The following is a 12,036-nucleotide window of genomic DNA, read 5'->3' on the forward strand; positions in this document are numbered from 1 at the left end:
AGTACAGTGACAGCCTTGACCCTGCCCTGAAGGCGTCATCGTGTGCACATGGGGCAAAGTCAGCGCTGTGTTCATAGAGTACACCAGAAACAGGGACCACTGTTCTCCTGCGCCCAGAGCCACTGACCTGCCTCGACTGCCCCTCACTGCCACATTGAGCCAGTCACTGAGGATGCACTCCACACTGGGACCCTCTTGCACATAGTGGCTGGACAAACCCTGCTGAGACTGCCCCCCAGAGGGCCTGCACGTGGCCCCACTGGGGTCCCCGGGTGTGGCAGCTGGATTTCAGAGGAATCTTCTCAGGATAAGTGCTGAAAGAAAACCAGGAGGAACAGCCAGCTCTTATCCTGCCTATGGAGGGCCACCTGCAGTACTCTCCTTGACCCATTGACTGAGGTGGTCACCATCGTTCAGATTCAGAAACAGGAGACCTGGACTCCCCATCTCGATGAGAGCAGTCGCTAAGAATTTGGAGCCAGCCGTCACAGCTGCCACACCAGCTAGGGCCTCCCGCAGGCTCTGCCTAGTCCAGGTCAGGCCTCTTGCTGATCCTGCTGCTCTGGCCCATTCTGCCTCCCGCTCACACCTGTTTTCCTTTTCCTTTTCTTTCTTTTTGACACCTGGGCTGCCCACCCTGGAGGGATGCTCCTCCGACATCAGCTAATTCCTGGGAGACAGCTCACCTTAGATTAGCCATTTACCTGCCAAATGTCCAGCCGTCAGTCCACCCTCACCGCAGCCCCTCTGCCTGTTGGGCCTTCCCACTCCAGTCCAGCCACGCCCAAAGAAGGCTGCCCCTGGTCCAGGCGCTGGGAAATGACACAGAAGCCAATCCTGTGGGCCCCCGCCTGCCAAGCCCTGTTTCTGGGGCTCTTCTCCTGTGACAGCCTTGTCCGATACCTGTCTCACCATTCCTGATCAAGACAAGCCCCGGAACCCTGAGGCGACTCCACCAGAGTGCTGTTTCTAGGTGGACACTGAATCTGTCCCGTCCTGCAGCTGCCTGGGCCAGTCCTGGGCCAGTCCTCCCTGATCTCCCCACCCTCAGGTGTGGATAACTTAGGTGCATTTCCCAGGCCCCTCGCCTAGAACAGGTGACCTCATGTGGTCACCCACTCCTCCTGCTCTGAGGCTCAGCTCCAGGGCCCTCCTGTGGAAGGCTGCCGCCTCTCAGGGCAGCTCAGATGATCCTTGGCTGCGGGTCCAGACCCCCCTATGACACTGTCCACATCACCTCGTTGTTTACCGTTTACAAATAATTCACAGGCATTTGTCCCCCAGAGGCCATGGATCCTTTCTGGGAAGATACTAGTTTTTCCTGCTTATTTTCCTGAAATGGATGCCTGGCTTTCAGCAGGAGAGAGACCTGTGGAGTCAATAGATTAGAGAGAGGACAGCAATGTTGTGTGCAGGCGGGAGCTTTTCACACAACACGCACGTGTATACAGACACATGTCCATCTGTGCAGCATGCACATGTATGTGCATAGCATGTGTGTGGTGTGTGTACATATATGTGCATGTGTGCAGATGTGTCTATGTGTATGTACATGTAGGCATAGAGCTATGTGCCCACGAACACATGGGATTATATCTCACAGGCACAGCTTCACAAACCAGATGACAGACAAAAACCCCATCTGAATTTCCCACCCTTGGTCCTTGTTACAGCACCACCTCTACTTTTAGCCTGGCTTGTTGAGACTTCTCAGTAGCTGGGAGGATATTTGCTTTGACCAACAAATAGAACAAGAAAATTTAGTGGTCTGTATGCTATGATTAATATCAATTTTATATAATTTGGATAACTTAGGTGCATTTCCCAGCTTGTAGTTAAGACTTTAAGGTTCATGCAAAACTGCTCTTAGATCCAAGAGCAGATAAAGACAGAAGCACTTAGATGCTAGTCAAAGGCAGCATTTTGTGCCTGTGGTATCCATGTGAAGACCGATTACAACTTCCAAACTGAATTATATGATCATTTGCTGTTGCAATTGATTTTTTTTTTTAGAGAGTGAGAGAGGAGAGAGAGAGAGAGAATTTTTAATATTTATTTTTTTAGTTCTCGGCAGACACAACATCTTTGTTAGTATGTGGTGCTGAGGATCGAACCCGGGCCGCACGCATGCGAGGCGAGCGCGCTACCGCTTGAGCCACATCCCCAGCCCCAATTGATTTTTTATTTCAGTGCTAGGGATTGAAACCTGGGCCTTCTGTATGCTACACAAATGCTCTACCACTGGGCTATATCACCAGCATTAGCTACAGAAATCTAGATCAGAAATAAGCTTCTTGCTAGACTTCCAATGCATAGATCCTTGACTTTTAGCTTGCAGTATTATTGCTCAGGTCCTGGCCTTTTGATTTCACTCCTCATCTTTGTATGAACCCCAATCTTTTTCTGACAGCTTTCAGATATCCATAGAAATCTGAAGGCTTGTCAGGTGTGACATACAGGCTGTAATCCCAGTGACTTGGGAGTCTGAGGCAGGAGGATTATAAATTCAAGATCCCCTTCTGCAACCCAGTGAGACCCTGTCTCAGAAAACAAAAAAGGCTGGGGTAGAGACCCTATCACTTCCTCCCTACCATCCCTGGCAAATAGATCTGAAAGTTCTGGCTGTGATTATATTCAAAATTGATTACTGAGGACTTGGGGCACCTGTTCAAGCTATAAACTTACATATTTCAGTTCAGGGAGACTTTGTTAATTTTCTATCTAAGATCATGTTTTTTTTTTTTTTTCCTTTCTGTTGTTTCTGGAAACTCTCACTTATTGGTTTTGGATCCTTCTGGATTGACCCTCCAAGTTTGAAATCTATATTTTTCATCACTTCTTTGTGTTGCATACGTTAACAGATATTTGAGTGCAGAATAAATTTCAGCACTGTGCTCTGACCGTCACATACAGGTGGTGAGTTTTTCAACAGTCTTTGTGCTCACTGGCCATTTCAGAGTCTTCTTTGGTGAGGTAGCCGTTCAAGTCTTTTGTCCATCTTTTCTGGAGCTGTTTTTTTTATGACTGAGTTGCAGTTCTTCAATGTTCTACATACAAGCCCTTTGTCAGTCTAGGTTTGGTGAACACTTTCTCACATATTAGATTCTAATGATGAAAAGAAGCTTTGATTTTGCTAAAGGCTAGTAGTTCACCCTTTTTTCCATTTATGGTTCTGCTGTCTCTGCTACAGAAGCTGCATACGTGTTCTCCCACCTTTCCTTGAAGAAACTGTGATTTGGGGCCTCTTTCTTGACTCTTTTCCCCTCTGGTTATGGTTTACATTTTCCTGCGTCTCCTATATTTAGAAACTTTTCATGCTGGTTATTGTAAGTGCTACATTGTTCAGGGAGAATGGATTCTGCTGTCTTTCTCTAGGAGTATTGGAAGCTCCCCGGCAAGTACACAGCAATTAATATGCAGGCAGCTCAGTGGGTTCCCGCGAAGGTTTGGTTTCAGGTTTTGGTGGGGTGGGGGGGCAGAGCCCCTGCTCCTGGGTTCAGCTAGTGGCCTTCCTGTGCTCCCTCCAGGGCCCAGGGTCCCAGCACTGGTGTGCTTGCTCGTGGTGGCTGTGTGGTCTCTTGTGATCTGGCATCGCCACAGCTGCTCTCCGCCAGGCCTCAGGGAGCCCACTGGGCGGCACATCTGGCTCCACCCACAGAGGACCAGCCTGGGGATTTCTGGACTGCCTGCTCTGTGCAGCTCTGCCCTCTCCTGACCCTGCCCCGCCAACCTCGTGACCGCCCGCTGCAGCCCGAGCTGTGCAGGGCCACTTCTTCTTTTGGGGTTCCGCTTTCCTGCAGCCTTGTTTGGAAAGTGGCCCCAGATGGACACTGGTGCAGACGCAGAGTCCGTGCTGTGTCAGGTCCTCTCAGGGCCACAGCCCTGCAAGACGCCTGCTGCTGAAAATGTTTGTGTCTTTTGCCCAGTTTTATGGGCATTTTTTCACAACCTCCCAAGTCGGGAGACAGACCTTGCTGGCTAGGCCAAGTGGGCCTCACGTGTCCTCCCTGCACCCCGCCTGCCTCCTGTAGCACTAGCCTCACTGTCCACACTGGCATCCCCAGGGCTACCGTCCCTCCATTGTTTAACGGCAGGCGGCAGGCGATTGGGCCACCCAGCTTTCATTCACTGCACCCCGCCGCGGAGATTGGGACATCCCTCTGTTCCTTTGTATTTGTGTAAATTTGTAGTTGGACACAGAGGCTTACTGAGGCTGAGGTTTGGCTTCTGTAACAAAACAACCTCACAGGTGGTTTTCCATCAAGAAGAGCGTGCCATCTTGTGCCTTTGTGTGAGGTGCTGCAGTCTCTGATGCTCAATGACAGTCCCTTGGGGTTGAAAAATAGCAGGATTCTGTCATTCTTCCTTACTTGCTCAAGATTTTCTATGTAGTAACACCTTCTGTCTATACTGCTGGGACCTGAATAGTGACGATTTGAATAAGAAAGGCACCTTAAGTTTCTCCATTCTTTCCCTCTGTTCTCAGTTTTGAATAGTTGATTCCCTAGCATCTCTTCAGGGTGGCCAGACACATGTATATGTGAGTGTGTGTGTGAGTGTGTGTGTGGTGTGTGTGTGTGTAGGTGTGTGTGGTGTTTGTGTGTGTGTGTATGTGTGTGGAGTGTGTGTGTGTATGTGTGTGGAGTGTGTGTGAGTATAGGTGTAGGTGGTGTGTATGTGTGTAGGTGTGTGTGGTGTGTGTGAGTGTATGTGTGTAAGTGTGTGTGTTTCCTATTATCTGGGGGCTATTTCAATCTGATGCAGTTAACATCCTCACTGGTGCTCAGATTGTCCCATTTTGGACCTTGGAAAATCTACAATTTGATTTTTGTGTCCTATTAGCAACACCTGGTAGTCTTTAATAGCTTCCTTGCTCTCTGATAAAATGTTCTAGATTCATTTTCTAGATTTTCTGACTCAGACGTAGAATCAGCTACTTCTCCAAAACCCTCTGTGCCACCCTCCCCTCCCCTGGGAGATGGCACTTCAAGACAGCATTAGAATGGGGAACGCTCACCTGGACTGGGTGATCACTGCTTTAAGGTTTTCACAGAACACATTCGTCCATGTCTATATCTAGCTTTCTACCTACCTGTCACACACTCTCCAATATTGAACAGTGTGTTTATAGACCAGCTAACAAATGAAACGGAAAAGAGAACCAAGGGAAAACCAACTTAACTATGGAGCTTTGATTGACATTAGAGAGAGGATTATAGGTATATAGGTGAAGAAGGAACTACTTAACATAATTAATGCTAGGACAACAGGGAAATTACACAAAAAAATCACATCAGAAGAGATTGAAGATTTAAATATGGAAGGTGACACTTTAAACTTTTAAAAGAATACATAGAATAAAAGAGGTAGTAAGTTTGGTTTCTGAGTATCATCCTCCACTAAAAGGAAATAGGGATCCTGGGAGAAATGGCTGGTTCCAGAGCTGGGTTACAAAAAGACAAGATGAACCTGCTTCAGGGCTGGGGCCTTCTGGGAAATCGAGACAGTGTGAGGACCCCTCCAAACCCTGATTCCTGCCATCAAGCCAGGAAGGTTTCAGACACGCTGCTCAGGGAACAGGGCTCACGGAGGACTAGGAAAAGCGAAAGGGGACGCTCTCGTGGGGACAGTGCTCCTCTCAGAGAGGAGAGGGGCGGCGTGCCCCTCCAGCATGCCAGTTTTACTGGGGATCCCAGGGAAGTTTCCAGAGAGTCCCACCCAGGTCCACCTTTTGACTTTTGGCTGGCAGGAGGACAATGTCATGTTTTCAAGTCCCCACTGCCATGCTGACCAGTTCAAATTGGACTCTTAGATTCTTGCAGGCTTTATGATTAGGAGGAATTACCCTTATCTCCCTAAGTTTGGGGATCTGGTCTGTGGAAAGTGTCCCCCTTCAAGGTAATTTGGATTTCTCTTAGCAACATTATTTCAGGCATTTCTCCTGCGGATAACAGGTAGTTTGCCGTGGAATGTGACACAGTCTGTCCACTTTGGCCAGGCAGGGCTGCAGGTGAATTGCTTCTTGGAAGAGATAGCATATGGGGAGCAGAATGGACCCAGTTTATGGATATCCCCTGAACCTTGTGTTCCCACCACTGGTGTCTGACTGTCCCCTATCAAACCAGAAAGTAAGGACATGCTTAAAAATAATGAAAATATGTCCAAGAACAAGGGGGCTGGAGGAAAGCCAAATGGCCAAATGTGGGACAATTTGAGCAGCAAAATAAAACAATGAGAAAAATGGATTATAACTTATTGAATAAAATAAGAATCTATGTGCCACACTGATGTAGATAAATAAAATAAGGCAAAGTTCCTCCTTAGAGAACACCAACTAATAAATGTAGACATTGAGATACAGTTTAAAACAAACAAACAAAATCTCTCCCTCTTACAGCTGGCACAGTAGTGACTGACTCAAGGAAAGAAGCATCCTCTGATGCTCTCTGGTCACCTCCAGACATACCTCAGCTTACTCCCCCCCTGCTGGGTTAGGATGACAGTTTACTACCCACCAAGTTGTGTGGGATGGGCTGTGGGAGTGGCTTTGCAGGGTGATTCTGGCCTGGTGCCTCCTGGAGACTGCAATTAGGGGTTGCCCTGCCTGAAGCTGCGATGTCCCCAGGCTTGCCTGGGGGACAGGGTCATCTCCAGTGACTAGCTCCCACAGCTGCTGCAGGAAGGCCCAGGCCCTCACTTTGAGTGCCTGGATCCTCTGGGGAAGAGGTCCAGAGCAAGGTGGGGGCCAACATGGCTTCCTGTGTGACTGAACCTTAGAGGTGAACTTCATTATATCCTCCACATCCCTCTGGATTGGGGTGGGGAGGGGACCCAGGGATGGAGGTCAGGATCACTGGCCCCAATCTGGAGAATGGCTCACAGATGCTAAAATTAATAGGAAATTTGATGAGGGGGAGGATACTTATAGTCTCAAAGTGCCACTCCATGAAACATTAATCACTAAAGGAAACAATAATTTTACAGTGGAGAAACCTGACAAACACACTTAGCCAAGTGATCAGAAATTGCATCACCAATTACAGGACAAGCTGATATCAGGCGCTCTGAGGTGGTCCTCCTCAGGACTTAGGTGCTACTCCTGCCCCAAATGCATAATTGAAATCTACCCATAAGAAGGCATCAGATGACCCTAAATGAAGGTCATTTTACAAAATATTGCCCTTAAGAACAGCAGTGTGTGGTAGATGGAGAGAGGATAGACCACTCCAGATTAAAGGATACTCACTAATGCTGGGTGTGGGGGCACATGCCTGAAATCCCAGCCACTTGGGAGCTGAGGCAGAAGGATCGTGAGTTTGAGGTCAGCCAGGGCAACATAGTCATAGGCTGTCTCAAAAACAAAACAAAACACTAAATTCATTCTTCATGGACTCTAAAGAAGTAGGACCAGTGAGGATTTTGAGCTGAATCTTGAACTGGGAGGACATGTTGCTGTTGAGAATATTGTTGAAGCAGTTGGAGATTTTTGAATAGGAACCAAAGAATCAATGACAGGTGCGATGGGCTGGGTGGGTTCATACTGACTCCCTCAGAGCCAGGTTTTCAATACTACGCAATTTTTTGAGCTGTTGGTTAAACTGTCAGTAACCTGAAATCAGCTGTGGTGGGCTGTTAACCATAGGAGCCAGCAAATGCTAAGAACCAGGTCCCCTCTCCCTTCCCGTTGTGCCAGCTTGCCACTTGATAATGGCATTGGGGTAGCGCTCCGTTTCCTCTGCAGACCTCGGGGTGCGGTGTGAAGCCATGGTCTTATTCTAAGGGCACACATGTGAGGGCAAAGCAGCGTGACGTCTGCCTCTTCCTGAGGTGGTTCATGATGCACAGATAGATCAGTGGTAGAAAAGGCGAACACGGCAAAGTTGTGACAAGGGTAAATCTGGGTAAGGAGCTATTTGTGGTATTCTTACTGAAAGACCCCAGCCCCATAACCTAAGGCCCAATTATAAAAAGTAGAAAGTATGCAGTAAACAGGTGAGCTCACCACATGACCTGTTAGAAAGGGCACCCTGACCACATCACAGGACATGCTTGAGCAAACTGGGATCATAAGCGGGAACAGGGAGGAAACACAATGTAAACCTGTGAGATTGATGAGTTTTTCGGGAACCTATAGTGAAAAACAAGTTTATCATAGTGAAAAACAAGTTTACCCTTTAAGTGACCTGTACGTTGGATTCAAAGGGACCAATGAGACACCTGTTACTGTGCTAGGCGGGAAACAACTCCTTTTTCCCTATAAAAGATCTGTACCCCAAAGCCCGGTGTGCCAGTTCACCAAAGCTTCAGCTGAGGTTTTGCTGTGCACCCGCAGGCGCCTGTGTATTAATAAACTTGCCTCTTGCTTTTGCAGCCAGTGTGACGCTAGTTCTTTTGGACGGGGGATTTGAGGGTCTGGGGGTCTTTTCATTACGACTTTTCTGTAAATTTATTTTTTTCCAAGATAAAACATTAAATGTTTCCAGATTATTGAGAACAGGAAAGATACTTGATTTGCCCAGAGTCATGGAGAACATGGATTTTTGGTCCAAAACTCTCATGACGCCCGGAAGTGGCCTTTTTTTAAAGATATTCAAAAGTTTTTTAGAACTTTCATGATAAAATTAATGTGTGAACAGCTTTTAGATTTTGAAAGTAACCTGTTATGTGTAAACATTTACATTAAAAACAACATTGTTTTGTTTCCTTTTTCCTATTACAGTTGCAATGTTTCATTGGCTACAGAATTTAGAGTTGCCCAGAAGAGCTGATAGTCACTTGACCAAGGGAGAAAGAAGATATGTATTTGAAGGCAAAGGGAATTTCATGTGGATCAAAAAAAAAATTTACAAAATGTAGTCTATAAAGTTGACAAATTGCACTTACATAACACTAATTACAGATGGGGAATCATTCTGCAGCAGGTTTTCTCAAAATAGCTCTGCTGACATCGTGGGCCTGATCATTCTGTGCTGTGCAGGTCCGTTCCAGGCAGCAATGGGGCATCCAGCAGTGCCCTCGCCCTACCTCTGGAAGCCAGTAACTGAGCTCCCCCTCCCCAACCACCACCAAGAGAACATGTGTCCAGACCTTGTCAGAAGTTCTCTGGGAGGGCATAACTGTTCCAGTGGGGAAGCACTGTTTCAGATATAGAAAAGTCAAAGAAAAAAGAGGATATATGAAAGAAATATTAAGACAGCAAGAATTTCAGCGTGCATGTCCCAAATTGTGTGTGTATTTTAATCTTCTTGTGTATTGTTTAGATTCATTAATTAAATCAGTGCAATATTCTATTTCACACACATTTTAGACAATGAATATATATATTTTGGAATTACAATAGCACTGGAAGGTGGGGCTGGAGATGTAACTCAGTGTTAGCCTACATACTTAGCTGGCTTGTGAGGTCCTGGGTCCAATCCTCAGCACCGAAAATATTTTAAAATGAACACATAAATAAAATGATGTTGACATCTACTGTTTTCAGTTAATTTATTTCTGTCCTGATGTATTTGCCAGATTCTGAGTCTAAATGTCAAAGACATTTAAGTAATGGGTTAAGATAGCAGGCTAATAGTAATTTGAAGCAATTTTAAAAATGGTAATTCTTCAAGTAGTAGAGTAGCACATATCTACTGGAACACTGGAAGTGTGCATTTCTAAGGCTTGTATGTACCAGATATTGCTATGTTGCCATGGTTACAGCTTTTGAACCAATCAATTCTGCATAGACATGCACTTAGCAACAAAGTAATTAAATTTATAAAGTGCACTAGGCGGTGAAGGGAAACGAAGAAATAAACAACAAAATTCTCAGGGAAATAGTAGAGTAGAAGAAAAACATTTTCATATTGATCTTAGTATTTAAGAACATCTAGGAACTGGGCTGTAGCTTAGTACTAGAGGGCTTCCTGGGTTCAAGCTTCCTGGGTTCAACCCATCCCCCCAAAATCTAACTTAAAGACATAAATTAAATGGACAGTCAACAGATAATATTAGCTGCCCACTCTAACACTGTAGGGGAGGAGAATGTTTTCCCTCCGTCCATCTTAGATTCTCTGGTCAAGGGTCTGTAAACTCCATGGGAAGAAGGGGGAAAACACGTTGATTCCCCTGTGTGGCCTATACCCAGGGAGCACTCTGTGGATAGGGGTGGTTGGAACTCAGGCCCACACAGCCTCTCAGCAGGGAACAATGAACGTTAGGAAAAGGACTGAGTCTCCAGGCAGCATCCTACGGGCAGCTGAGCAGTGGGAATGGAGGAGGACCAGGGCCAGCTACTGTGGTGGGTTGGTGCCCTCTGGGGCCAAGTAGGGCCATCCATTTCTCTAGGGACCAACCTCTCTCCATCCTGGTAGAGAGGGGAGGCCTTTAGCCAAATAGGCAGAAAGCAGAGGATTAAAAAAAAATGTGATCTGCTTGGACTCATTTGCCTTCAGCCTTATGCCAAAATGGTGAGACATTTTGGGGTGGCAAATTCTGGTATCCTATCTTTGAGCAAGTAATCAGAAATGCCAGTTGTCCTGCTGCACACTGCCCCCTGGTGGCGGTAGCTTTGAAGCTGTCTTGAGAAGGGAGAACATCTCCCTTGCATTTCCCATTTCCTTCATTCGGCCTTTTTTTCTTACTTTACCTACTTCTATTTAATTACATTATTGTGTGGTTTGAATATGTCACTAGAAAGTTCATGTGTTAGAAGCTTACTCTCCTATTTCATATGCTGACGTCATCTGGGTTTGGGGGAGGCATTAGGAATTATTTGAGGTTGTAGGAGCAGAGCTGCATCAAGACAAAATGGCTTTATAGGAAGAAAAGATCAGAGTTAGCACATGTGTTCTGTCTTTCCATGCCACTCTCTGCCATGTGGTGAGGTTGTAAGAAGGCCACCTTGATATCGGTCTTCCTAGCCTCAGAACCACAAGCTAAATAAACCTCTATTTTTTATAAACCACCCAGTCTGCACCATCCAGTTAAAGCAACAAAAAGCGAACTAACAAATATCTTATATAAATATTGGAAGAAAGTGAAATACCATGGAAAGAGCAGGAACCCAATAGACTTGAGTGGCGGATCTTGGCTGTGTGACTGTGGACATACCACCTAGATTTTTGGAGCTTTGGTCTCATCTATAACAAGTCAGGAAAAAATAGTTTTCTCAGAGCATCACTGAGATAATGAAATTAGACTGTATGTTCAAAACAATAATATTTTTATTGCGCATTCTATGTTTCAGGATATTAAGTATTATCTACACATCTAATTATGTGTACTCATACATACACCCATATATACATGTGATTTTTATCTCCATGTACATGTGAGAAACTGGCACAGAGAGGTTAAGAAACTTTCTGTGATCAACATAACCACCAAGGGTATTCAAACCTATGCACTGTAGCTCTGGAATCCATGATTTTGACTATCATACACCCTGTTATTGATCAATAAGTTTTTGTCAAAATAAGACACTAAGCAATTTTGCTAATTTTCCAGGTGTGCTATGTCTTTTGCACAATCTTAAGATATTTGAAGAAATCGATGAGCCCTGGTATTAAGGTGACCTGTATCCTGCCAGGGTAGGTTCCTGCTTAGGTAATGTGAGCTGCCTGGGAAGTAAAAAGTCTGAAACAATTAGTAAGAAATAGAGCCAGAGCCAGAAATTAGATATACAGAAGAGTGCTGATGGGTCTTCCAATCCTGACGGGAGTACATCAAAGGCAGGGATAAGATTTCAGTAGGAGGAGTCTTGCTTCTAATCCGGGAGAGGAGGGTGTCTTGCAGTAAACGGTTGATAGACATTTTGGCAAGCCAAACACAGACGCTGTGTGGCTCCAGCAGGTCACCCTCATCTCCAGTGCTGTCCTGAACTTGTGATGGAGCTGGGTAGGAAGCCACCAGAACCAGGTGTTCTCACACTAGCAGGGTTGCTGCTGGGAGTTCCTGATACCAGGCTTTCCTGCCCGATGGCTTCAACGTTGTTCTAGTTCACGCACAGTTCATGCATGGCATCCCACACCCTGGAGAAACGTACTCCTTCTC

This window comes from Spermophilus citellus (genome assembly GCF_964194105.1).
Source record: "Spermophilus citellus genome assembly, chromosome: 5".
Lineage (NCBI taxonomy): Eukaryota > Metazoa > Chordata > Mammalia > Rodentia > Sciuridae > Spermophilus > Spermophilus citellus.